This window comes from Bidens hawaiensis, unplaced genomic scaffold (assembly GCF_021521415.1).
Source record: "Bidens hawaiensis isolate Kalapana, Puna unplaced genomic scaffold, B.hawaiensis_p1.1 tig00050493_1, whole genome shotgun sequence".
In the NCBI taxonomy this organism is placed as follows: Eukaryota; Viridiplantae; Streptophyta; class Magnoliopsida; order Asterales; family Asteraceae; genus Bidens; species Bidens hawaiensis.
In genome coordinates, this window is record NW_027506154.1 from 27,514 (window position 1) to 52,394 (window position 24,881).

The following is a 24,881-nucleotide window of genomic DNA, read 5'->3' on the forward strand; positions in this document are numbered from 1 at the left end:
GGTAAAACTGATTGTAGGGACCCAGTTTCCTTGATTACATCTATCTTAGTTCATCTTTAGAAGCCGGTTTCAAACACTTGTTAGCACCTGAGCCATCCTATACCCGTTAAGTCATCTAACCTAGGTGATTCGTTTTCTTATTATCATTAAATCACGTTAAGTATCTAGTTAATTTCGTTAAGTTTCAACGTTAGTTAAGTTAATTTAGATATATAAGTTAAACAAATATTTTATTTAGGCAGGACTTGAGTAAGGTTAGTAATCTGAGCCGCCTCACATGTCTTTGTGTTCGATACTCGGACTTCCTTAGTTTTTACCACATACGATCGGTACACTTTCCGGTTGTGTGAACTTAAGTTAGGATAATCCGTTTTAATTTAAAGATTAGTTGTGAGTAGTACTTTTCATAGATACATTTTCGCACATCACAAGCCCAAGCCCACGAAGTTGTTATCTATATATATGTGTGTCATGTTTAGGGTTTCCAGTTAGTAGTTCAGTTGTTTAGTTGCTTAGTTGCATAGAGAGAAACAGATATAGAGAGTCGTGTGGGCAAACCCGAGGTAGAGCTCACCTCGAGTCGGCCGTAGTTTGTTTTCTTGTTCGGTATGTAATGCTTTTTGATCATTATATAAAGCGATCTGCAGATCTGTGTTATCCCATTCGTGTGTATGTTTGTGTTTATTCGTGTTCTTCGTCTCTAACACCTTAAACGAGTCTAGGAGGATTCCGCACTCCTAGACTTCGTGTGGATATCGTATCGATCACCATCCCACCGGGGACTTACAAGTGGTATCAGAGCCGTAGGCTCTTATGCTATGGTTCGAGATCTGCGTTTTGGTGATTCTGGCCCGTTTTTGATATGTTTTTGGCCGACCAGTCGTAAATGGCGAAGTTGTCGCTAGGGTTCAGGTAAAGTTATAGGGTTTGAGCGAAGTTACCCTGAAGCGAAGTTAAGGTGATCTTGTCTTAAGCGAAGATGACAGAGAAGCGAAGTTATAACTACGCAAAGTTAGCGAAGTTATAACTAGGTGAAGTTATTGGCCGTGAACATAATGAAGGCGAAGTTATGCTTCACCAGTAGGTCAGTCTTCTATTTTGTAGAAGGCCAGACTAACGATATGTTTTCCTTTCCTCCGACGCTCAAGATATGGTGTTTAAAAAAAGTATTTTCGGGAAATTTTCTTGAACGGAAATTTTTATATATCTATCATATGAAGAGAGGATCATTAAGGAAAAATTTGGTGATAATATTTTTTGGGAGTTTTCGTCCGAATAGCCGGGTTTACACGATTATTATGAGGCTGGCAACGTTGTTCCGACAAAGAGTGACAATTGGTATCTCTAGGTCTTATATGTGAACAACTACGGGTCAGCTATTTAAATGAATTTATGGACTCTTTTGGATATGGAGTTGAAGTTGTAAATGGGATATTAATTGAAGCTGGAAATTGACATATATTTGGTTATTTGGGTATATTTTGCAAATAAAAGAGGGGGTTGCAAAATTGAAGATGCTCGGGTAATAAAGATCATGGAGGCTTGGTTAACCTTTTGATGATTATTACAGGCATGTGTGTTAGATTCTGTCAAGGTGGTTTTGTTATGAAATTGATCATTTGATGTTGAGAAGTTGAAGATTGAACCTTATCTTATGAACCGATTATGGTTGAGATGATTGATTAGGCACCGGGATGCAGATCAAAGATCTCGATCGATATAATTTGGATGGGCTTACACTGAAGGGGAGATCTGATATGGAAGATGTCGGGTGATTGGTAGATTTGTGAAGCTACAAGACAGATTCAGACACTCCTGGTTGAGGACGGGATTGATGTTGCATATATATGTGAAGTTTAACCTTGAAGATCACATTGCAATGTCTGAAGATCGAGTCCTAACAGAAGAAGAACACAAGAGGGCAACAGTCAAGGGGGAGTCTGTTGGTGCATTTTGTGACCGTCGCTTTGCAATTCTGACCAGCTGGGGCGAAGTGGTGAAGTTAGAATAACTTCGCCATGGGCGAAGTTAGGACAACTTCGCCTAGAGGCCCAAGCCCAAGCCCGGGAAGTTGTTATTTATATATATGTGTGTTATGTTTAGGGTTTCCAGTTAGTAGTTCAGTTGTTTAGTTGCATAGAGAGAAACATATAGAGAGAGTCACGTGGGCAGACCCGAGGTAGAGCTCACCTCGGGTCGCCCGTAGTTTGTTTTCTCCTTCGGTATGTAATGCGTTTTGATCATTATATTAAACGATCTGCAGATCTGTGTTATCCTATTCGTGTGTATGTTTGTGTTTATTCGTGTTCTTCGTCTGTAACACCTTAAAAGAGTCAAGGAGGATTCCGCACTCCTAGACTTCGTGCGGATCTCGTATCGATCACCATCGCACCGGGGACTTACAAAAAGATCACCTTAAAAATGATGATAATGATAATAATTATAATAATAAATACAATTATTATTATTATTATTATGATAATCATAAAACAAATATAATACCATGGTTTTGGTTAAGTGTATGGCAATTTTTTTCAAACCCTTTTTTTTATTTTTTTCAAATTAAATTAACTAGATAAACATACTTGTGAAACAAGGTTAATGTAGAAGGTTTTAGAATGTTCCATCTTCGACTTCGCTTGAGTTTTTTGATATCACGATCCACGATCTCGATAAATTTCTCAACATGGAAAGTGAAATTTATGATCAATGCGGATATCTTCAAGGGAAATAGGCTGAGTTTCATTGGCTAAGCATTTCTTGAGGTTAGAAACATGGAGAGTGTCATGAATACTGCACAATTCCTGAGGTAGTTTGAGTTTGTATGCAACTTGTAAGGCCCCGTTCCCGATGCCTCACTTTAACGTTGGATTTACTCATAAACACAGTTCTTACAAATCAGAGTTAATTACAACTTTCGTGGAATATAAACCTTTCATAAAACATTACATAATAATTCATAACTTGTCTTAATTAAACATTCTTGTCTTTCAAAATAAACGTTGTTTAATATTAAAACATCTTGAGTCTTCAGATGCCAATATCTTATTCGCCCACCATGTGCTCGCTCAAGTTAGCTGTCCCGATCTACTCACCTGCGTGCATACTAAAAGTCAGCTACGCTGAGTGAGTTCTAGTAAATCAGGTGATATACAATACATACACATATCATACATACATATCCGAAGATACATATCTATACCTAACCAGTTACCTTTCCAACATACAATTATGCATACATATTATTACCTACCTCAGCCTACCGAGAGTACGTTCATAGTCCGTCGTTTATACCTATACTCAAGGCCGTGAACACGTAAAAGGTCCGCAGTCCTTACCTATGGTCACCAATTATGGTACGTGCAAGGTTCGCAGTCCTTCCCTATACCATCCTATATTAACAACACGTACAAGGTTCACACTCCTTCCCTATGTTGCAACCTAATTCATAGCACGTACGAAGTCTGCAGTCCTCCCCTATGCTACTACAATACTATTACATCACGTATAAGGTCCACATTCCTTTCCTATGCTGACGCCTCTCTACAATACGTATAAGGTCCGCAGTCCTTATCTACGTTGACGTCTATCATCTATAACACGTATAAGGCCCACCGTCCTTATCTACGTTTACATCTATCATCTAACTTACTATGTTGGAAGAAGAGTCCGCATATCGTACATACAACTGCTTTCACATACCACACGTACAATAAATATTTATAATGTAGCAACCTACATTATAACATACAGACACACCGGGTATCTTTCACATTAATCTTCTAACACTTACCTTCCCTGACGATACGTTCAATATCCGGAGATCATTCACGTATCGACAAGCAATCATTCATATCTATCACATATATCATTTATAGCATACACTTATTACTTAAGGTAAGTGTATTAACTAATCACATCGAGTATGCACACATCCCAGAAAACATAACAAGAAAATGGGGCTAGAAACTCACCTGGATCCTGTTACGCTCGCCGTTAATCGTTATTCCCCTCTTTAACTGAGCCCGACTAACTGTTAAATATATATGTCAGTTAACTGTATAATTAATTAAGTCGGTGTTTTAGTCAACCAACGTATTTTTCTAGGTTGGGCTTGTTTGTTTAGCTTGAGATGAACTATTTTGTTTTAAAATAGGATATGGGCTTAGTAGCTTGGCTGGGTCAATCCGCTGTTCAGTATGGCATCTGGGCCCAACTGGGTTTAGGCCCAAACCAAACATAAACTGGCCAGCCGAGAACTCTTGGACAGAGAACTCAGGTTGGCCGAAAACTCTGTTTTGAATGAGAACCTTGTTTTGGCCGAAAACCCATAAGGTGGCCGAGAACTCTTGGTCACCGAAAACTCTCGTTGACCGAGAACTCATTTGACCGGGTTCTCGCGTTGACCGAAATCCTATGTTGACCGAAAACCATCAGGTGTGACCGAGAACCCTCAGGTCAGGTGTTTTCAGTTCGTTTTTTTTCTATCTTTTCATCTCAATCCCAACCTACTTAACTGTTAACGGTCCATAGAATGAATTTTAACCACCTTTACGTTTGTTATCAACCCATCATCAAGACCTAACCCGTTTTTAGCATAAAGCTTGAACCTTTATTACTTTTAAAACCCGTTTTAGCTAGGTTTATAACTAATGAGTTGATTGAGTTCATCTTTAACCTCAGGTTTGCTACTTTATGGCTCGTCTACACCCGATCTACTCTAGGTTTAAGTTTCATAACAAACCATTCATAAACACATAACCTTTAAAGATAAAGAACATACCTTTTGACGTTTCTAGGCCACGGTTTGACTTGTTTATCAACCTTTATCTTGTATCTAGCTTGAGCAATCAATATCTATCGGTATTCGGATTGGTTTTGGGTTCGGATGGTGGCCGGCGGCCCAGATTAAGTGTGTGTTTTATGGTGTAGGAAAAAGTGTAAAATGGATGGAAATGGAAAGAATTAGGGTTTAAGGGGTATTTATACTCCCTTAAGCCCATAGACTTAAAACCTATCTTTCATTTTTGGTCCATTATTAAACCCTCTAATTAGCCTATTTATCTTTCCCTCTTTATTATTTTATTACTAATCTACTAACTCAAGTAAACTCTTCCGTCATAACTAATAAATATATTAAATATTATTATTTGAAATTTTAGGATGTTACACAACTGGGCCAATCCTATCAAGAATCTCAAAAGGTCCAACATACCTAGGAGCGAGTTTTCCCTTTTTCCCAAATTGGACAATGCCTTTCCAGGGGAAATTTGAGTAAGACTTGGTCGCCAACTTGAAACTCAAGTGGTTTCCTTCGATTGTCAGCATAACTCTTTTGTCGATCACGAGCGGCCTTAAGTCTTTATCGAATGATAGCAATCCTGTCGGAGGTTTCTTGGACGATTTCGGGACCAATAACTTGTGAGTCACCAATCTCGGTCCAACACACGGGTGTTCGAAATTTTCTACCATATAAAACCTCAAAAGGAGCACATTTGATACTAGTATGGTAGCTGTTATTATAGGAAAATTCAATGAGAGTTAGGTGATCATCCCAATTCCCCCCAAACTCGATTATGCAAAAATGAAGCATGTATTCCAAGGTTTGGATGGTTCTTTCAATTTGACCATCTGTTTGGGAATGACAGGCTGTGCTAAGATCCACACGAGTCCCCAAAGCTTTTTGAAGGGATTGCCAAAAGTTGGAGGTAAATCGGCTGTCACGGTTAGAGATTATGGATAAGGGAACACCATGACGTGTCACGATTTCGTTGATGTAAATTTGAGACAACCTCTCCATCTTGTACGCTTCATTAACAGTGATGAAATGAGCTGATTTGGGGAGACGATCGACTATCACCCAAACAGATCATGCTTACGAGTGGTTTTTGGTAGTTTAGTGATGAAATCCATGGAAATTTGATCCCCACTTCCATAGAGGAATCTCGGGTTGTTGAAGCAAACCTGAGGGCTTTCGATGTTCGGCTTTGAATTTTGAGCAAGTGAGACACTTCCCAACATACAATACTATATCCTTCTTCATACCAGGCCACTAATAGAATTCCCTAAGATCGTGGTACATTTTATCGGCTCCCGGATGGCTTGAGTATCGAGTTTTGTGTGCTTCATCAAGGATAAGATTTCGAAGGTCTTCAGAATTTGGAATCCATATGCATCCCATGAAGTAAATAACTCCATCGGACTTAGTTTCAAATTGTTTTTCGGCTCCAAATCCAATTCGGCCTTGAGATTGTTTTGGGCTACCACTTGGGCTTGAGCTTGAAGAATTCTGGCCTTAAGGCTAGTGTGAATAATAATTTCCATGGCCTGAATACGAGAGGGTTTAACTCTATCCTTTAGGCTTAGGGATTTGGCCACGACATTCGCTTTCCCGGGGTGGTAGCGAATTTCAAAATCACAGTCGCCGTTGCCTCATGTTGAGTTCTTTTTGGTTGAGGATGTGTTGCAAGCTTTTATGATCGGTATAGATGACACATTTAGTTCCATAAAGGTAGTGTATCCAAATTTTAAGAGCGCACATCACCGCCTTTAACTCAAGATCGTGAGTGGTGTAGTTCTTTTCGTGGATCTTGAGTTAACGAGAGGCATAGATATGACTTGCCTCGTTGCATGAGTACACAACCGAGACCTTGATTTGAAGCATCACAATAGACAATTAAATCATCGTTTCCATCGGGAAGGGTTAAGATGGGTGTGTTACAAAGTTTTTGTTTTAGGGTTTGGAATGCGTTTTCTTGCTTTTGTTCCCAAATGAACGGCTTGCCTTTTTGAGTTAAGGTGGTGAGAGGTAATGCTATTTTTGAGAAATCCGAGATGAATTGATGATAATAACCAACTAAACCAAGGAAGGAACGGATTTCTAATGGGGTTTTTGGAGCTTCCCAATTCTTGATGGCTGTAATTTTTGCGGGATCCACGCGTATGCCTTTATCGTCAATAACATGACCCAAAAGCTGAACTTCGCGCAGCCAGAATTCACATTTCGAAAATTTAGCATAAAGTTGTTCTTTCTTCAACAGTTCTAATGTGAGACGAAGGTCTTGCTCATGCTAGGTCTTGGTTCTTGAAAATATTAAAATATCATCAATAAAAACAATGATGAATTTGTCAAGTTACGGTTTGCAGATGCGGTTCATGAGGTCCATAAGCACTTCGGGTGCATCAGTCAAGCTAAAGGGCATGACCATGAACTCGTAGTGTCCATAGCGGGTACGAAAGGCGATTTGGGCACGAGAATTCGCAGTTGGTGATAACCCGAGCGGAGATCAATTTTTAAAAACAAGTGGCTCCTTGAAGCTAATTGAAGAGATCATCAATCCTCGGTAGTGGGTACCGATTCTTGATGGTAAGTTTATTTAGTTCTCGGTAGTCGATGCACATTCGGAAAGATCCGTCCTTCTTTTTGACGAAAAGGACAGGAGCTCCCCAAGGTGAGAAACTGGATCGAATAAATCCTTTGTCGAGAATTTCTTGAAGTTGGCTAGAGAGTTCTTGCATTTCGGATAGGGATAAGCGGTATGGAGATTTGGCTACGGGAGTTGAACCGGGTATAAGGTTGATTCAAAATTCGACTTGTCGAGACGGAGGAATTCCTGGCAAGTCGTCGGGAAAAACTTCGGGATAGCCTTTGACAACGGGAATGTCTTGAATCTTTTTCCCTTCGGATTTCTTGTCAATCACATGGGCTAAATAGGCATAACATTTTTTCCTCAAAAGTTTATGGGCCTTCATACAAGAGATGATTTATAGGTTACGATCGGGTTTTTTCTCCTTGAATGATTAGCGTTTCACCGGATGGTAATGGGATACCGAATGAGCTTCTCGGCACATACAACTTCTGCTTGATTACGAGATAACCAATCCATTCCCATAACTAGGTTAAAGCTACCAAGCTTAAATGGAATTAGATCGATATTAAGAGAATGATCATCAAAAGTCAAGGTACAATAGCGTATAATAGTATTGGCATGGACAGATTTACCATTGGCTAGGCTGACGGTGCAAGGGACGTCTAGATTAGCCGGTTTCAAATTAACGAGGGATTCCAAATCAAAATATTTAAAGGCGGATCAAGATTACACATAGATAGATTTGGGAAATAAAAAGGCAGATCAATACTCCAAGTCTGATAAGTCCGCTAGACTTCAAGATAGTTGTAATGGGCCAGCCCCATATGCTAGTGGCATCATCTTCGATCTCATCGTCAAGAAGTATATTACTTCCTACGGAGTAATTGACTAACGGGTCTTAGAATTATTCGATTGGGCCTATTAGTTCTTTATGGGTGGGGGAAGGAGTTCTCATTAAACGGGCCCAACTAATTGGGCTGTGGATGGAGATACTTGGTGATGGAGGGTTCAAAGACACGTCCAAGTCTTCTAGCGCAATGTAGTCTTCGTCCAACGGTGGTAAGGGGATGTGGGAGTTTTCGGATTCAAAAGACATGCTACAAAAAGGAAGTTAGTACATCTAATAGAATATAATTTCAACATAAGGGACATCTTAGACGTAGGTCGGTTACTAACTCTCTATGACCACGGCTCTGATACCAATTTGTCACACCCCCCGGCCGAAGGCGGAAACGCCGGGGCGTGCGCAGATTGAAATCATGCACATGGTTTTAAATGTAAAAACTCTTATTAAAATAAACCAACACGTTGTTCAAACCAAACATAATCCAAAATAGAAAACATGACATAGCAATTAAACTTCTAAGTCTGACACATCCCCTAAGTGATACTTCAAGAATCTTCCTTAATTTTCAATACCTGAAAAGGAGTGTTAACTAAAAATAGTTGGTAAGAACATTGGTTTTAAATTTAAAATTATGGAGTAATATGTTTTATGTTGAAAATATACCATATGTGTTAAGTTACTTTATATATTTAGTGATTACAATCAAACCTCTGACACGATTAGCGAGTCGTCTAATCCATGATTAGACTATTATATTTAATGTTTAACGATCGTCAAATTCTGAACACACAGCCCGAGGCCTGAGTGGGCGGGTCGGGCCAATAGATCTATCATCATACTACCACGGGCTTAACAAGTTAATGGTTGTACATGCGATTAAGTATATACCCGTAATGATCACACACAATGAATATTATGAATAAAGCTTAAATCAAATAGCATTTATAAAACGTAGAATAAATAAGTTGCATGTTTCCACCCCAAAGTATAAAAATCTTAAAAACATGTAAAAGGGGCTATGAATTCACATTGCTTGATAGATGAACACAAGCAAGAGTTAGTTGAACCGGTCACGGGATGCCCTGGATTAAGTTTAAATTTTAAATTAGTTAGAGTCTCATACTAGAACGTTCTAAACCAAGAGCATGACCTCCGGTAAGTTGATTCCCAGGTAAGAGTCACGGGTCCAACGGGATTATTTACGCCACTCTTGCCTTAGGCAGAACCGTTTGCTCGTCAGATACATGCATACCAATTTTATACTCTATTTGTATACTAGCTCAAAATGTTTTAGAATGGTTGTGATAAATAAGAAAGTACGTGGTTAAAAGTGTAATATCATATAGTTTTGTGTATTTATTGCCATTTAGGAAAGTATAGGGTTCAAAGTGTAAATATTATAGTTTAGGATGTTTATTGACATTTATGAAAGCATATGGTTTAAAGTGTAAATACTATAATTTATGATATTTATTGACATTTATGAAAGTATAGGGTTTAAAGTGTAAATATTATAATTTATGATAATTTTTTGAGTTTTTGAAGATCATAAAAATATTCATAGTTGTTCATGGAAAAATTATACTTTTGATCCAAGATCTTTAGAAAATAATTGTGATTTCTTGGAATAACATGATCATCATAATCTTTAAAGCAAAAAGTAAGGGTTTTATTAACAATTTATGATGATTATGGTGAGAGTATATGAACAACTATGAAGATTCAAAGGGAAACTCAAGAACATAAAAACAAACAAGAAGAAATTCATAATAGAAAGCAAAATGTATAACAACATCAATGAAAAGAAAAATAATTATAAAGACTTACTTGTTTATGCTTAGAGAGAAAGAGAGAATGAGATTTTGTTTGGAAAATAATGAGAATGAGAGCCTCTATATTGATAGTGAAGGCAAGGAGGTTTGCATAGAATTGAGATAGAGATAAATGTTGTTTAAATATCAAAAGACCACCTTAGAGATGATGATAATGATAATAATTATAAAATAAATACAATTATTATTATTATTATTATTATTATTATTATTATTATTATGATAATCATAAAACAAATATAATACCATGGTTTTGGTTAAGTGTACAACAATTTTTTTCAAATCTTTTTTTATTTTTATTTTTTTTTTCAAATTAAATTAACTAGATAAACTTACTTGTGAAACAGGTAGAAGGTTTTAGAATGTACCATATTTTAACCACATGATAAATTTAAATACTTAGGATAAAATTAATTATAACAAAATATTTTGTTACATGTTATAAAATATTAATCTAGGCATTCCGGTTCAACGTGTCATATTAACGATTAAGCATGATTATGATAAAATAAACATAGGATCATATAGTTATGTATACAAATTTAATGTTATTCAATAACTAACATATAATTCAACACTAATAAATTTAGACAATTAAATGAATACGAGAACTTCATTAATTGAGTAAAAAAAACTAGCGTTTATTAAAAAAAATTCTTAGATGTTACAGGCTTGTCACTTTACAAGTGAGTTTTTCTACTTGTTTTGTGATGTTTGTTGATCGTTTTTAGAATTATTATATTTTGTTGACCGGTTGTAAAATTGTAATTGCAAGATATGGGATATTGCGGGGCAGGAGAGGTTTCAGAGTGTTGGTGCTGCATTTTATCCTGGAGCAGATTGTTGTGTTCTTGTGTATAATGTGCATGTCATGCGATCTTTTCACGCACTTAACAATTGGCATGAGGAATTTCTCAGAGAGGTACATATTTAATATATACCGGTCTCTTTTTTATTTCTTCACGAACTTTTCTACGGTTATAACTATTTGTGTGGAACTATTTACGCAAATTAGGCATGATTTGCTAGAGGTGCACCGACATGGCCCATGATAAGAGTTCGTGGAGACGTAGGATTAAGGTTAAAGATTTTTAGGGGATGACATTCTTGGGTCTTAGCTTTGTACGTCTTAGGGGCTTAGATTATAGTCTTATACTTCATCTTAGGTGGATTTTTCATGTGATTGCCTTCGTATATTTATGTCTATATGTGTTCTAGGAAATTATATATGTGTGTTTGTAGTTTACTATGTCACTCTGCCATCACTTGCTTTGGTATTGGTACATGTACGTTTGTATGTTATTTCTTTTGGAGTAGGGGTCTCTCTGGAGCAGTCTTTCTATCCTCATGAATATATAAAGGTATAATTTGCCTACATCCCCCCTCCACAGACCCTACCAATTGCTTTTTTTATTTGTAGGATTTACATGGTACGATTTTTGTTGTATAAGTTTGTATATTGTATTCAACATCCTTCGTGTTTTAGCTCTGTATGTCAAGACATTGTGTTTGGAAATTTTGATTTGTGAAATATTAAGTTTGTAATTACTAGAGAACACATGACAAATTGGAATGCTTAATTTACTTTTACTTTTCTAAGATATATGTAGTCATTGAAACTACATCTTTGTTTAGTTTTGTCTCGGTTAGAGTATATTATTAATGTCACACCCACAAAATCCATTAAAGGAGTTTTACCGTCAGATGGTGTGAACTAACAGGATCGGAATCATTAGTTATATCAAACACGAAAATTAAAGTTTTCAAAAACAACCAAGACATACAAGTCTTAAGTAAAAATGCGGAAGCATAAATTGTAAATAGTTGTGCCACACAGAACGACTTAGAGAAACACAGTTATCATGATAAAATTTAATAAAAAGTTAAAGCAACAGAGTTCAGAGTATGCATGTCCTATACTGCTCTCCCGCCCCGGCTACCTGAGATAAACATACTAAAAGTGTCAACACAGGGTTGGTGAGTTCACAGGTTTAAGTCAATTTAAGCGTTGCGTTTTAGCGTTACCAGATAGTGTTAAGTCAATTATATATCAATAGGTAGCTAACCTAACAAGCATGTATTACTAAGAGTTCGACACCGAAGCTGACTATTTATACTATTGCCTTGCCACCATGTCAACCACGACCATGGTAAATGTGTTAGCCAAAATTACACCCACTCGACCTACAGTCGAGCTTAGAGTTGGGTGGGGTTTGTCAAACCCAGTAGTACTACTCGAAGGTGACTCGCTATTATCCAATATTAACCTGTTCGATGTTCAGAAGGACTTAGTTGGTTTTTTGCCACTTAGCCTTACAAGTGACATACAATGAGTAACAGAATCTAAATCGTTGGAGTATGTTATCTCCCCCTAATAAAAGCGATAAAAGAGTAAAAGGGGCCGTGAAACTCACTGTTTGCGAAGTTAACAAAAAGATCCGAGAAAAGCGTGCGTCTCAGAAATCCACACTAGTGCTCTAAAAACAAAAATGAGATTTCTAAGTGTTTAAACTACGAGTGAGCCTCTAGACTCGACACACATAAGTTATGCATGAGATGTGTTCGTGTTACTTTGTGGAATAAGTGCGACTTGACAAACACGTTGGTGAATTAGTTACATGTGTGAACAAGTATAGTATTAAATGTTACCATGGTACATTACCAATAAATTATCTCCCACAAGGGCAAATATGTCAAACACATAGCAAACGTCGATCAATTAATCATTTTTCATGTTAACTGAAGGAATACAGCAGCTAAGTTACCGATACAGATTTTAACACGTCAAGATTCCTCTATTTCATAAACCATAACATGTAAATAAAATCACCAAAAATCATCACAGAAGAACACGTGAGTTATGTTTCTAAAAATATTTTTATTATATTTTTACTACATACGGTTTTCTCACAATGATCAAAACAATACAGTAAACACACAGCAGCCATTATCATGCGCAACCAAACTTTATTTTCTATTCCCGTTATATGGCTAATCCAATTAATTCAAGGCTAATTGGGTTAGATTTCTCACTCAAATTATTAACTTTCTGAAGTGGAATCAACTCAATCGGTCTTGTCGTTTGTGAGCTATACTAATTATGAAACAGCCTACAAGCAGGCTTCCCGAAACAGACTTGCACATCAAATTTGTAAATTAATAAAAACTAACTTTTATATGTCCAAAAATTACTAACTCAAACTCTTTAGAAACTAGACTCGACCTACTATATCATAGAATCAATAATCTCTTAAAAACACGTCGTTAACATCAAGTTACAGTCGTTTTAACATGCAATTATGAATCTGTCCAATATCAGTTTTCATCAAAGACTCAACAAACTATTAACCTATGAACTAACAATCATGCATACAACCCTAGCATATCAATAAACAACATGTTTAACAATTAGGGTTTATGATCATCATGTTCAATCATGCAATTAATTGGTAGAATAGATTAGATATAGTGTTTAATTTACCTAGTTAGCCTCTTGGATCTACAAAACAACTTGTATACACCTTGTATGTATGTGTGTGTGGGTTCGATCAATCAAGAGAGGGGATGTGTGTGTGTGGTGGGGGGGGGGGGGGGGCTGCCATCGACCAAGAGAGGGAGGGAGGGAAAGGTTAGGGTTTATTATTTTTAGTTGTTTATATAATGATTAAATAATTACAAGTTACAACTAGCACCCTCAACTCTTATGTTGTGAAATTTTAGCATAACTTGTTTATTTTCTTCATAATATGAGGTTATACATGTAAGCACCAAGTAACACATAAATGTAACACATAATTATCAAATACTTGTTTATTATATTTATTTTTTGTTCACCAACGCTTTGAGTCGACTCGTGTGTGTTTCGGTGAAACTCCGAAAGACTACTTGTGTAATGATTTTCATGCATTATTTAAACCCTAACTAAATGTAATGAGATATGCGTTAACTAGAATGACATAGTTCGTGTGATCTCGCGTTTGAATTAACGGAGTTCGGATTAATGGAGTTAACCTGAAATTGACGAGTGTCACATCATTACCATGTTGAAAGACTTTTTGTCCCGAAAATGTGTGTCACGTCGCGATGGCTGTCTGAAAAGGCAAAAATTTTCAGTTTTCACATCATCCCCTTGTAGAAAGAAATTTCTTCCCGAAATTTAATTCATACCTATGGTGTTGTCTGACGGTTAGTTGGCTTTCGCGGTTTTCGGTGCTTGGTCAACCCTTCGAAAAGGTGAGAATACTTTTTCATCATTTGATCCTCGCGTTCCCATGTGAACTCCTGTTCACGTCTTGAGTTCCAACGAACTTTAACAGTAGGAATCTTGCTGTGTTTGAGTTTTTTGGTTTCCTAATCCAAAACTTCGACTGGTTCCTCGATGAAGCGTAACTGTTCATCAACTTGCTACTCGTCCAAAGGGACTGCTAGTGTTTCGTCAGAAAGGCATTTCTTCAAGTTGGATACATGTAAAACATTGTGTACACCACTGAGTTCTGCTGGTAAATCCAATCGGTATGCTACTGGGCCGATACGTTCAGTTATCCGAAATCGGCCAACGTATCGTGGATTTAGTTTGTTTTGTTTCCCAAAATGAACTACACCTTTCCAAGGTGAGACTTTCATTAAAACCTTGTCATCCACTTGGAATTCCAGAGGTTTTCGGCGCTTGTCGGCGTAACTCTTTTGGCGATCCCGTGCTGCCGCCATGCGATTCCGGATTTGGACAATCTTTTTTGAGGTTTCAAGTACTAATTCGGGACCAGTGATTTGGCTGTCACCCACTTCTTCCCAACAAAGAGGCGATCAACACTTTCGTTCGTACAACGCTTCAAACGGCGCTGCTTTAATACTTGCGTGGTAGCTGTTATTATACGAAAACTCTACCAGGGGCAAGTGGGGTTCCCAACCCTTTACAAAATCCAATACGCATGCACACAACATGTCTTCCAAAGTTTGAATGGTGCGTTTACTTTGCCCATCCGTTTGAGGATGGTATTCTGTGCTCATGTCCAGGCGGGTGCCTAGGGCGTTCTGTTGTGACTTCCAAAAGTTTGAAGTGAAATGGGAATCTCGATCAGATATGATTGAGACAGGCACTCCATGTCTAGACACTACTTCTTTCATGTAGACGCGAGTGAGTCTTTCCATTCTGTCTGATTCCTTGATCGTTAGGAAATGCGCAGACTTAGTCAACCGATCAACGATCGCCCAGATGGTATCGCATCCCATCGGTGTTTTGGGTAAGCCTGTGATGAAGTCCATGGAAATGTGTTCCCATTTCCACGTTGGAATTTCCGGTTGCTGTAACAGACCAGATTGTTTCGGATATTCCACCTTGACCCTTGCACAAGTTAAATATTTGCTCACGTAGGTGGCAATGTCGGCTTTCATGTTTGGCCACCAGTAAAGTACCTTCAGGTCATGGTACATTTTTTCTGAGCCAAGGTGAATGGAATATTGGGACTTGTGTGCCTCTTCCATCACCAGATTTCTCAAGTCTCCGTATCGAGGGACCCAAATCCAGTTTTCGAAATATCGGAACCCGTCCGATTTGGTTTCAAGTTGCTTATCCATACCTCGCATGATTTCTGATGGGAGGTTATCGTCTTTCAAAGCTTTGAGTTGATCATCACGAATCTGATCAGGCAAGTTGGCATGAATTGTAAGTTGTAATGCTTGCACCCGTCTAGGCTTAACAGTTTCCTTTCTACAAAGAGCATCTGCCATTACATTGGCCTTGCCAGGGTGGTACTTGATGGCACAATCATAATCCTTAAGTAGCTAGACCCAACGACGCTGTCGCATGTTCAACTCCTTTTGATTGTTGATATGTTGAAGACTCTTGTGGTCGGTGTAAACGATGAATTTGGTACCGTACAAGTAATCTCTCCATATCTTAAGGGAAAACACCACAGCTCCGAGTTTCAAGTCATGGGTCGTATAGTTCTTCTCGTGTACCTGTATTTGTCGAGAGGCATAGGCTATAATCTTCTCAAGTTGCATTAACACGCAACCGACACCCTCTATCGATGCATCGCAATGTACTTCAAAATTTTCTGTTCCCTCGGGGTGGGCTAGGATAGGCGCGCTACAGAGTTTTGTTTTCAATAGTTGGAAGGAAGACTCCTGCACGTCACCCCAATTGTACTTAGTACCCTTGTGAGTCAGTGCGGTGAGGGGTTGAGCAATCTTTGAAAATCCCTCAATGAAACGTCGGTAGTAGCCAGCCAGTCCTAGGAATTGTCGCACCTCAGTCGGAGTCTTAGGTGCTTCCCAGTTTTTGATGGTCTCTACCTTGCCTGGATCGACATGGATACCACTCTCATTCGCATTTCGAGAGCTTAGCGTACAGTTGTTCCTTATTTAGCAATTCCAGGATTAACCTCAAATATTCTTCATGATCGGTCTTGTCCTTGGAGAAGACGAGGATATCGTCCATGAAAACAATAACAAACTTGTCGAGGTACGCCTTGCATACTCTGTTCATGTGGTCCATAAATACGGCTGGTGCATTTGTTAAGCCAAAAGGCATAACCGAAAACTCATAGTGACCGTACCGAGTTCTGAACGCCGTCTTTGAAATGTCTTCTTCGCGCACTCTTAATTGATGGTAACCAGATCCCAGATCGATCTTCGAGTAGTAACTCGATCCTTGAAGCTGGTCGAAAATATCATCAATTCGGGGTAGGGAATAACGGTCCTTGATCGTCACCTTATACAACTCCTGGTAGTCGATGCACATGCGGAAAGTCCCGTCTTTCTTTCGGACAAATAGGACAGGGGATCCCCATGGTGATGAGTTTGGTCGGATGAAACCCTTATCCAACAAGTCCTGCAACTGAGTGGACAATTCCTGAAGCTCCGCCGGTGCGAGCCGATACGGGGCTCGTGCTATGGGTTCCGCACAAGGGGCTAAGTCGATTTGGAACTCGACTTGACGAATGGGTGGGAGTCCTGGCAAGTCTTCCGGGAAGACTTCGGGAAACTCTCGCACAATCGATATGCCTTCGATCTGCTTCTCCTCCTCGGTTTTCTTGATAACATGAGCTAAAATCGCCAGATGACTCTTTCGTAAATATTTCTGCGCCTTCATGAGGGTGATGATGCTAGTGGCATGCCGCTCTTCTCGCCCTGTACCGAGATGATTTCGCCAGAAGGAGTAGTGATATGAACTATCTTATCATGGCATATAATCTCAGCTCTATTCTCGGATAGCCAGTCCATGCCGACAACAACGTCGAAACTACCAAGTGTGAAGGGTATGAGGTCGATATCGAAGGTATGACCCGACAGTTTCAACTTACATCCCGCTAGTACATGAGTTGTTTCGATAGACTTACCGTCAGCTAATTCAACAGGAAACTTAGCATCTAACGGGGTTGGAGTTAAGTCTAAGAGTTCACTAAAGGCTTTCGACATAAAAGTCCTATCAGCTCCAGTGTCAAACAATATAGAAGCAAAACTGTCGTTTACAGGAAAATTACCGGTAACCACGTTCGGATCTCTGCGGGCCTGGCCCGATCCAATGACAAAGGCTCTACCCTTAGTACCACCTCCGTTGTTGTTTTTGCCTCCGTTACCCTCATTTTGTTTCAGCTTAGGATAGTCTTTCCTGAAATGACCCTCCTGACCACACTCAAAGCAACCTTTCATTGTTGCAGGCTATTTAGGATCACCCTTTCCCGCGAGTTCTCCTCTAGAGTCCTTAGCCTGATGACCCAATTTACCGCATCACATACACTTGATACGGTCGCATAGGCCAACATGGTGATAGTTGCACTTGTTACACTTTGGGTACTTTCCAGCATATTTGCTCGAACCCTGTCCACCACCGTTGTTGTTGTTGGAACTCTGATTATTGAAGTTCCGAGCGAGTTTGGGTTTACGATGGTGTTGTTGCTACGGGGGGTTCGATGATGAGGACCTTGTGTTGTCAAACTTCCTCTTTCCATTCCCGGAGTTGTTGTTGTATTTGATCGAGTTGTCAAGGGTTTTAGAGGTGGAACCTTTAGGTGGTAACGCACCTTGGGCCACTTCTTGATCCTTCAGCTTGTGGGCTATTCAGATCGCTTGCTGAATAGTGCTTGGTTTGGAAGACGTCACCATACCCTGAATCTGGGGTACCAAACCATCAATATACATCTCAATCCTCTTACTTGGCAGGTCTACCATCCGCGGGCACATCACCGCCAGTTCGTGAGAACGAGTGGTGTAGGCTTCAATTTCAGAGCCCACCATCTTCAAAGCCCAAAATCCTGACTCCAGTTTGGAGATCTTCTCTCTAGGACAATACTCCTCTCGCATCATATTCTTGAATTCTTCCCAATTCATAGAATTCACCAACTCTAATTCGAGTATTTGCACATTTGAATTCCACCAAGTGAGGGCTGCATCTTACAGTGTTCCAGCAGCAAACTTGACCCTGCTGGCTGGTGGATAGTCGCACATCTCAAAGGCTGACTCTGCCTTCTTGGCCCAATGCAGGAAACCTATGGCTCCCTCAGTGACCTTAAACGAATTGGGTTTATAGTCCAGGTAATTCTTGAAGGTACAAGCTCCGACTTGATTCTGAACATGTGCAGCCAGAGTTGCCGCCGCATGGTTGTTCAGAAGGGCTTGGAGTTCTGCTGCGGTCATGTTGATGTTACTGCGACCACGTCCAGCATTTCTTTCAGACATCTCCTAGAATCACAGCATAAAATGTTAGACATGAACTCTCGGTTTCATATGCAACACACCATACATGTAATAAAAGGTAGAAAAGAAAGGAAAGAAAAAGAAATAGAAACATCGCATCACAGGCATATAATAATTCATGATTAAAACCATTTTATCCGCTACAAAGTGTTTGAAATCAATCCATAAAATTATAGAAAAATATAAGTTTGAATGGAGACAACCCCTCCATCTAGGTGTTATCATTCTTAGATGTCGTCATCTAAGGACTCATCAGAGTGTGCCTCCTCCTCATCCGACTCTTCCTTCGGTTCTTCTTTAGGTTCCTCCTCAGGATCTTCTTCAGAATCCTCCTCCGGTTCTGCTGCGTTCGGAGCGATCTGCGCCTCTAGTGTGTCGCAACGAGCTAGAGCTGCCTCTGCAAGGCCTCTTACATTCCAAACTTCTTCATGCAAGTCTATCATCTCTGATTGCATCTTGGTCACTATCTTCATTTCCTGAACATGAGCATCCTGAAGTTCCTTCATTGCTTTGGTCAGGTAGGAAATTCTCCTCCAAGTATTAGCTCCATCCCCTTTCAATTCAGTAACCTTCGCTCTCGTCAAGTGCCTAATGTCAACTTCACGCTCCAAACAGGAGGCGAGAGCTGCGAAGGCGCGCTCCATTGGTTGGGTTAGAGGTGGTAGCGTGTTGAAGGACGTAGGACATCTCGGGAGAGGTAGTGGGGGAACTTGCTCACGGTAAACAATCCATTCGATCAAACTTGAGTACCAATCCCAGTTACCGTTGCACTCGTAAACGTCTCCAGATGGGCCGTGCCTCTTCCGTGCAGGGGCTGCTAGTGTTGGGACTACTCGAGGTGGTGATGGGTTAGGAAGCTGTGGTTCTTTTCCTAGGGCATGGGACACCGGGTCGGATGATGATGATGGCGTTGACATCCCTACAGGATAAGTCGTGCATAGGTTACGCGCGTATGAGTGAATGAGGAAAAAGAAGTAAAGAAAGTGAGCAGTCAAATATATATATATATATATACTTATATGCAGTGCGTAAGATCATAACTAATGGGTCGTTGCGGTTATAGTCTAGTATGAATGCAATTCTAGTTTGCTATAACCAATGGCTCTAATACCAATCTGTCACAACCTCAAAATCCACTAACGGAGTTTTACCGTCAGAGGGTGTGAACTAACAAGATCGGAATCATTAGTTATATCAAACAAGAAAATTAAAGTTTTCAAAAACAACCAAGATATACAAGTCTTAAGTAAAAATGCGGAAGCGTAAATTGTAAAGCAAATAGTTGCGCCACACAGGAAGACTTAGAGAAACACAGTTATCATGATAAAATTAAATGAAAAGTTAAAGCAACAGAGTTCAGAGTATGCATGTCCTATACCGCTCTCCCGCCTCGGCTACCTGAGATAAACATACTAAAAGTGTCAACACAGGGTTGGTGAGTTCACAGGTTTAAGTCAATTTAAGCGTTGCGTTTTAGCATTACCAGATAGTGTTAAGTCAATTATATATCAATTGGTAGCTAACCTATCAAGAATGTATTACTAAGTGTTCGACACCGAAGGTGACTGTTTATACTATTGCCTTGCCACCATGTCAACCACGACCATGGTAAATGTGTTAGCCAAAATTACACCCACTTAACCTACAGTCGAGTTTAGAGTTGGGTGGGGTTTGTCAAACCCAGTAGTACTAATCAAAGGTGACTCGCTATTATCAAATATTAACCGGTTCGATGTTCAGAAGGACTTAGTTGGTTTATTGCCACTTAGCCTTACAAGTGATATACAATGAGTAACAAAATCTAAATCGTTGGAGTATGTTATCTCCCCCTAATAAAAGCGATAAAAGAGTAAAAGGGGCCGTGAAACTCACTGTTTACGAAGTTAACAAAAAGAACCGAGAAAAGCGTGCGTCTCAGAAATCCTCACTAGTTCTCTAAAAAAATGATATTTCTAAGTGTTTAAACTACGAGTGAGTCTCTAGACTCGACACACATAAGTTATGCATGAGATGTGTTCGTGTTACTTTGTGGAATAAGTGCGGCTCGACAAACACGTAGGTAAATTAGTTACATGTGTGAAAAAGTATAGTATTAAATGTTAACATGGTACATTACCAATAAATTATCTCCCACAAGGGAAAATATGTCAAACACATAGCAAACATCGATCAATTAATCACTTTTCATGTTAACTCAAGGAATACAACAGCTAAGTTACCGAGACAGATTTTAACACGTCAAGATTTTCTATTTCATAAATCATAACTTGTAAATAAAATCACCAAAAATCATCACAGAAGCACACGTGAGTTATGTTTCTAAAAGTATTTTTATTATATTTTTACTACATACGGTTTTCTCACAATGATCAAAACAATACAGTAAATACACAGCAGCCATTATCATGCGCAACCAAACCTTATTTACTATTCCTGTTACATTCCTAATTCAATTAATAAAAGGACAATTGGGTTAGATTCCTCACTCAAATTATTAACTTCTAGAAGTGGAATCAACTCAATCGGTCTTGTCGTTTGTGAGATATACTAATTACAAAACAGCCTCCAAGCAGGCTTCCCGAAACAGACTTGCACATCAGATTTGTAAATTAATAAAAACTAACTTTTACGTCCAAAAATTACAAAATAAGACTCTTTAGAAACTAGACTCGACCTACTAAATCATAGAATCAATAATCACTTCAAAACACATCATTAACATCAACTTACAGTCGTTTTAACATGCAATTATGAATCTGTCCAGCATCAATTTTCATCAAAAACTCAACAAACTATTAACCTATGAACTAACAATCATGCATACAACCCTAGCATATCAATAATAAACATGTTTAACAATTAGGGTTTATTATCATCATGTTCAATCTTGCAATTAATTGGTAGAATAGATTAGATATAGTGTTTAATTTACCTAGTTAGCCTCTTGGATCTTCAAAATAACTTGTAAACACCTTGTATGTATGTGTGTGTGGGTTCGATCGATCAAGAGACTGCCGTCGACTAAGAGAGTGAAGGAGGTAAGGGTTAGGGTTTATTATTTTAATTTGTTTATATAATGATTAAATAATTACAAGTTACAACTAGCACCCTCAACTTTTATCTTGTGAAATTTTAGCATAACTTGTTTATTTTCTTCATGATATGAGGTTATACATGTAAGCACCAAGTAACACATAAACGTAACACATAATTATCAAATACTTGTTTATTATATTTATTATTTGTTCACCAACGGTATGAGTCGACTCGTGTGTGTTTCGGTGAAACTCCGAAAGACTACTTGTGTAATGATTTTCATGCTTCATTTAAACCCTAATTAAATGTAATGAGATATGCGTTAACTAGAAAGGCATAGTTTGTGTGATCTTGCGTTTGAATTAACGGAGTTCGGATTAACGGAGTTAACCTGAAATTGAGGAGTGCCACAATTAAGATACACATTCATAGTTTCCATGCTGATTGTACACCTGTAAACTTGATTTTGTTAGAAGTAATTTCAAACTACTAGTCACAAGTCGGTGAACTTAAGGGACCAATATTGACAAGTAGGTCATAGTTGGTTGTGTTTCCTAATTACGTTATGTTTCCTAATTGTATTGTAAATAGAATAGGTAATGTCTTGGATAACAAGTTAGGTTGGTCTATATAAACCAAGTTATGTTAGACATTAGAGATTGTGATGTGTGATGTGTAACCGAGTTAGGGTTCATCTAGAGACACACGAGAGATGTAACCGAGTTAGGGTTATCTAGATGCAACCAAGTTAGGGTTCATCAAGATTCAAATTGAGTTAGGGTTTGAGAGATTGCAATCAGTTTTTAGAGTTTGATTTTCTTATTAATATAAACGAGAGTTATTCGGTTTAGTTCGTGATTGATTATCGATACGGGACTTGAGATTTTCTTATTGCTAATGCTTCCATGTATTACTGTGCTTATTTTGTTTACATGTTTTGTTCTTTCATATTTATAGATATACACTCTTAACATGTACATAGAAGTAAGTTCTTTAGATGGTATGGTGTTTTTCGTTTTTGGTAGAATGCTAGATTGCTCTTTACGGTGAATAATGCTTGTATCATGAAACCATAATGTTGGTTTATACATATTTTCATAAGCACTTTAAATGCAGGAAAAAGCATATATGCCATATGCATATGTACTTTGCAGTTTGGTTCATTAAAGCTAATCAAACTTTGTTCTTAACATTCTGTTTTTTTCGAAACCTCTCGTGTTATGGTGTTATGCTCAAGATAAACAAACCGTATATACTTTGTGGAAGAATTTATTCTATTTCTTTAACTAATTAAATTTAATAAAAGAGATTTGAAATACTTAGCATGTACTTTTAACATTCACTCGATACTGATTATTTTCAGGTAAACCCAGCAGACCCCGATAAAGTTCCTTTCATATTACTTGGTAACAAGACCGATATCAACAGGGGAAATAGCCGAGTTGTAAGTCTCACTATATTAATCACGTTTAAACTTTTAATTTTTTGCAATTTACTAAAAGTAATCTGAATTTAGGTTTCTGAGAAGAAGGCAAAAGAATGGTGTGCTGCAAAAGGGAATATACCTTAGTTTGAGACATCTGCAAAAGAAGATCATAATTTGGATGCTGCATTCTTGTCTTGTCATAACTGCAATGACAAACCAGGATGAGATGTAAGTTCACATTATATACACACACATATAAATAACTGACAATAGACATGAGACTGATGTATAATTTGGTTGACAATAGGAAAAAAACATGTGAGGTCTACTTTATGATTTATATTATCTCAAAATATTTTTTATCGGCCCAGATCATGTGGAGTTCAAATAAATTATTGTGGTGGTGGTGGGGGGGGGGGTCGACTTCATAATGTGATTGATGTTTAGGGATTTGCAAGATCCTTAAATTTTTCGATAATAACATGAATCTGTTTGATGCATAAATGTGAGTTAGGATCTGTAAAGAACAGCCACACAGAACCAATTTTACAGTCATTGTGGTACTACCTGTATTTTGCTCAATATATAAAATTTTAGTTGAATAGATTTGCGTTATCTATCTCATTTATACACACACACACAAAAGAAACTAGTAGGAGTTCATATATGTTTTCCTATTCAGTTATCAATGAATGGATTTCTTGGGTAATAGGGGTCAAACCGCGCAAATTTTTAATTTGGGTAGAAATAGGTTGGGTTAACCAACAAACAGTTTTTGTCCCTTTTATCTTATAAACACTAAATATGATTACATAAACTTTTATCAAATGATGCGGGGCGTATGTACTGAAAATAAACTTTGGGTGAATTTCATCACACTTGGCCCGTTTAACCCTTTCTCAATCTATCTAATATAGTTGATTTGACCCATTCCTGTTAAAACATAGCCCAAATCGACACATTCATAAGAAATGTAATTACGAAAATCTCAACCTCTAGGCTCTATATAGTAGTATACTAGCATAGCGTATGGTGATCCTATACGGGTTGAGTTGGGAACTTTAGGTAGGAGTGTAACATCTGGTCCAATTGTCCAATATGGTTATGATTATAATATGTGGGCCCCAAACACCCCTTATTGGTGAGCCATGGCTGCGGAACTTGCAGTTGACTTATAAGTGATTCCAAGTCAGCTTGTTCTTTTGGGCTACTAGTACAAGTAAATTGCTGGGTAATAAGTTGAATCGGATTTAGGCCATAACTAGTGATCCTATACGGGTCGATTTGGGTATAAAATACTATACTGGTGATTCTAAACAAGTACAATCAATCGCTTTTGAAATGAATCGACATTAATATTTTGTGATGCATTAATTAATATTGAACAGATACTTAGGTGTCCTTGAGGCTGTACCAGAAACAGATCAACAAGGAGATAGGAGTGCGTCTTAATGCCTTCGTTGCTGATGTATTCTCTGGCTTTTTGTCTCTCACTTGTGTTTTTTCCTCTAATCTATATTTTGTGGAAAATATGATTGTATTGTTTTCATCAACCTTAAACTCATTTTTTAAGGTTTGCTTGCTTTGTTGTTATGGATTTTTTCTAAATGAATATTCTATGGTATGTAAAATAATATTGTTTAAATGTTAAACTATTTGACAATTGCTACTGC

General features: G+C 38.2%; 1 pseudogene; it reads left to right on the plus strand.

Moving 5' to 3' along the window:
• Positions 1–24,660, plus strand: part of LOC143616892 (ras-related protein Rab7-like) — a 49,953-nt pseudogene extending 25,293 nt beyond the window's left edge.
• Positions 24,661–24,881: the final 221 nt, after the last annotated feature.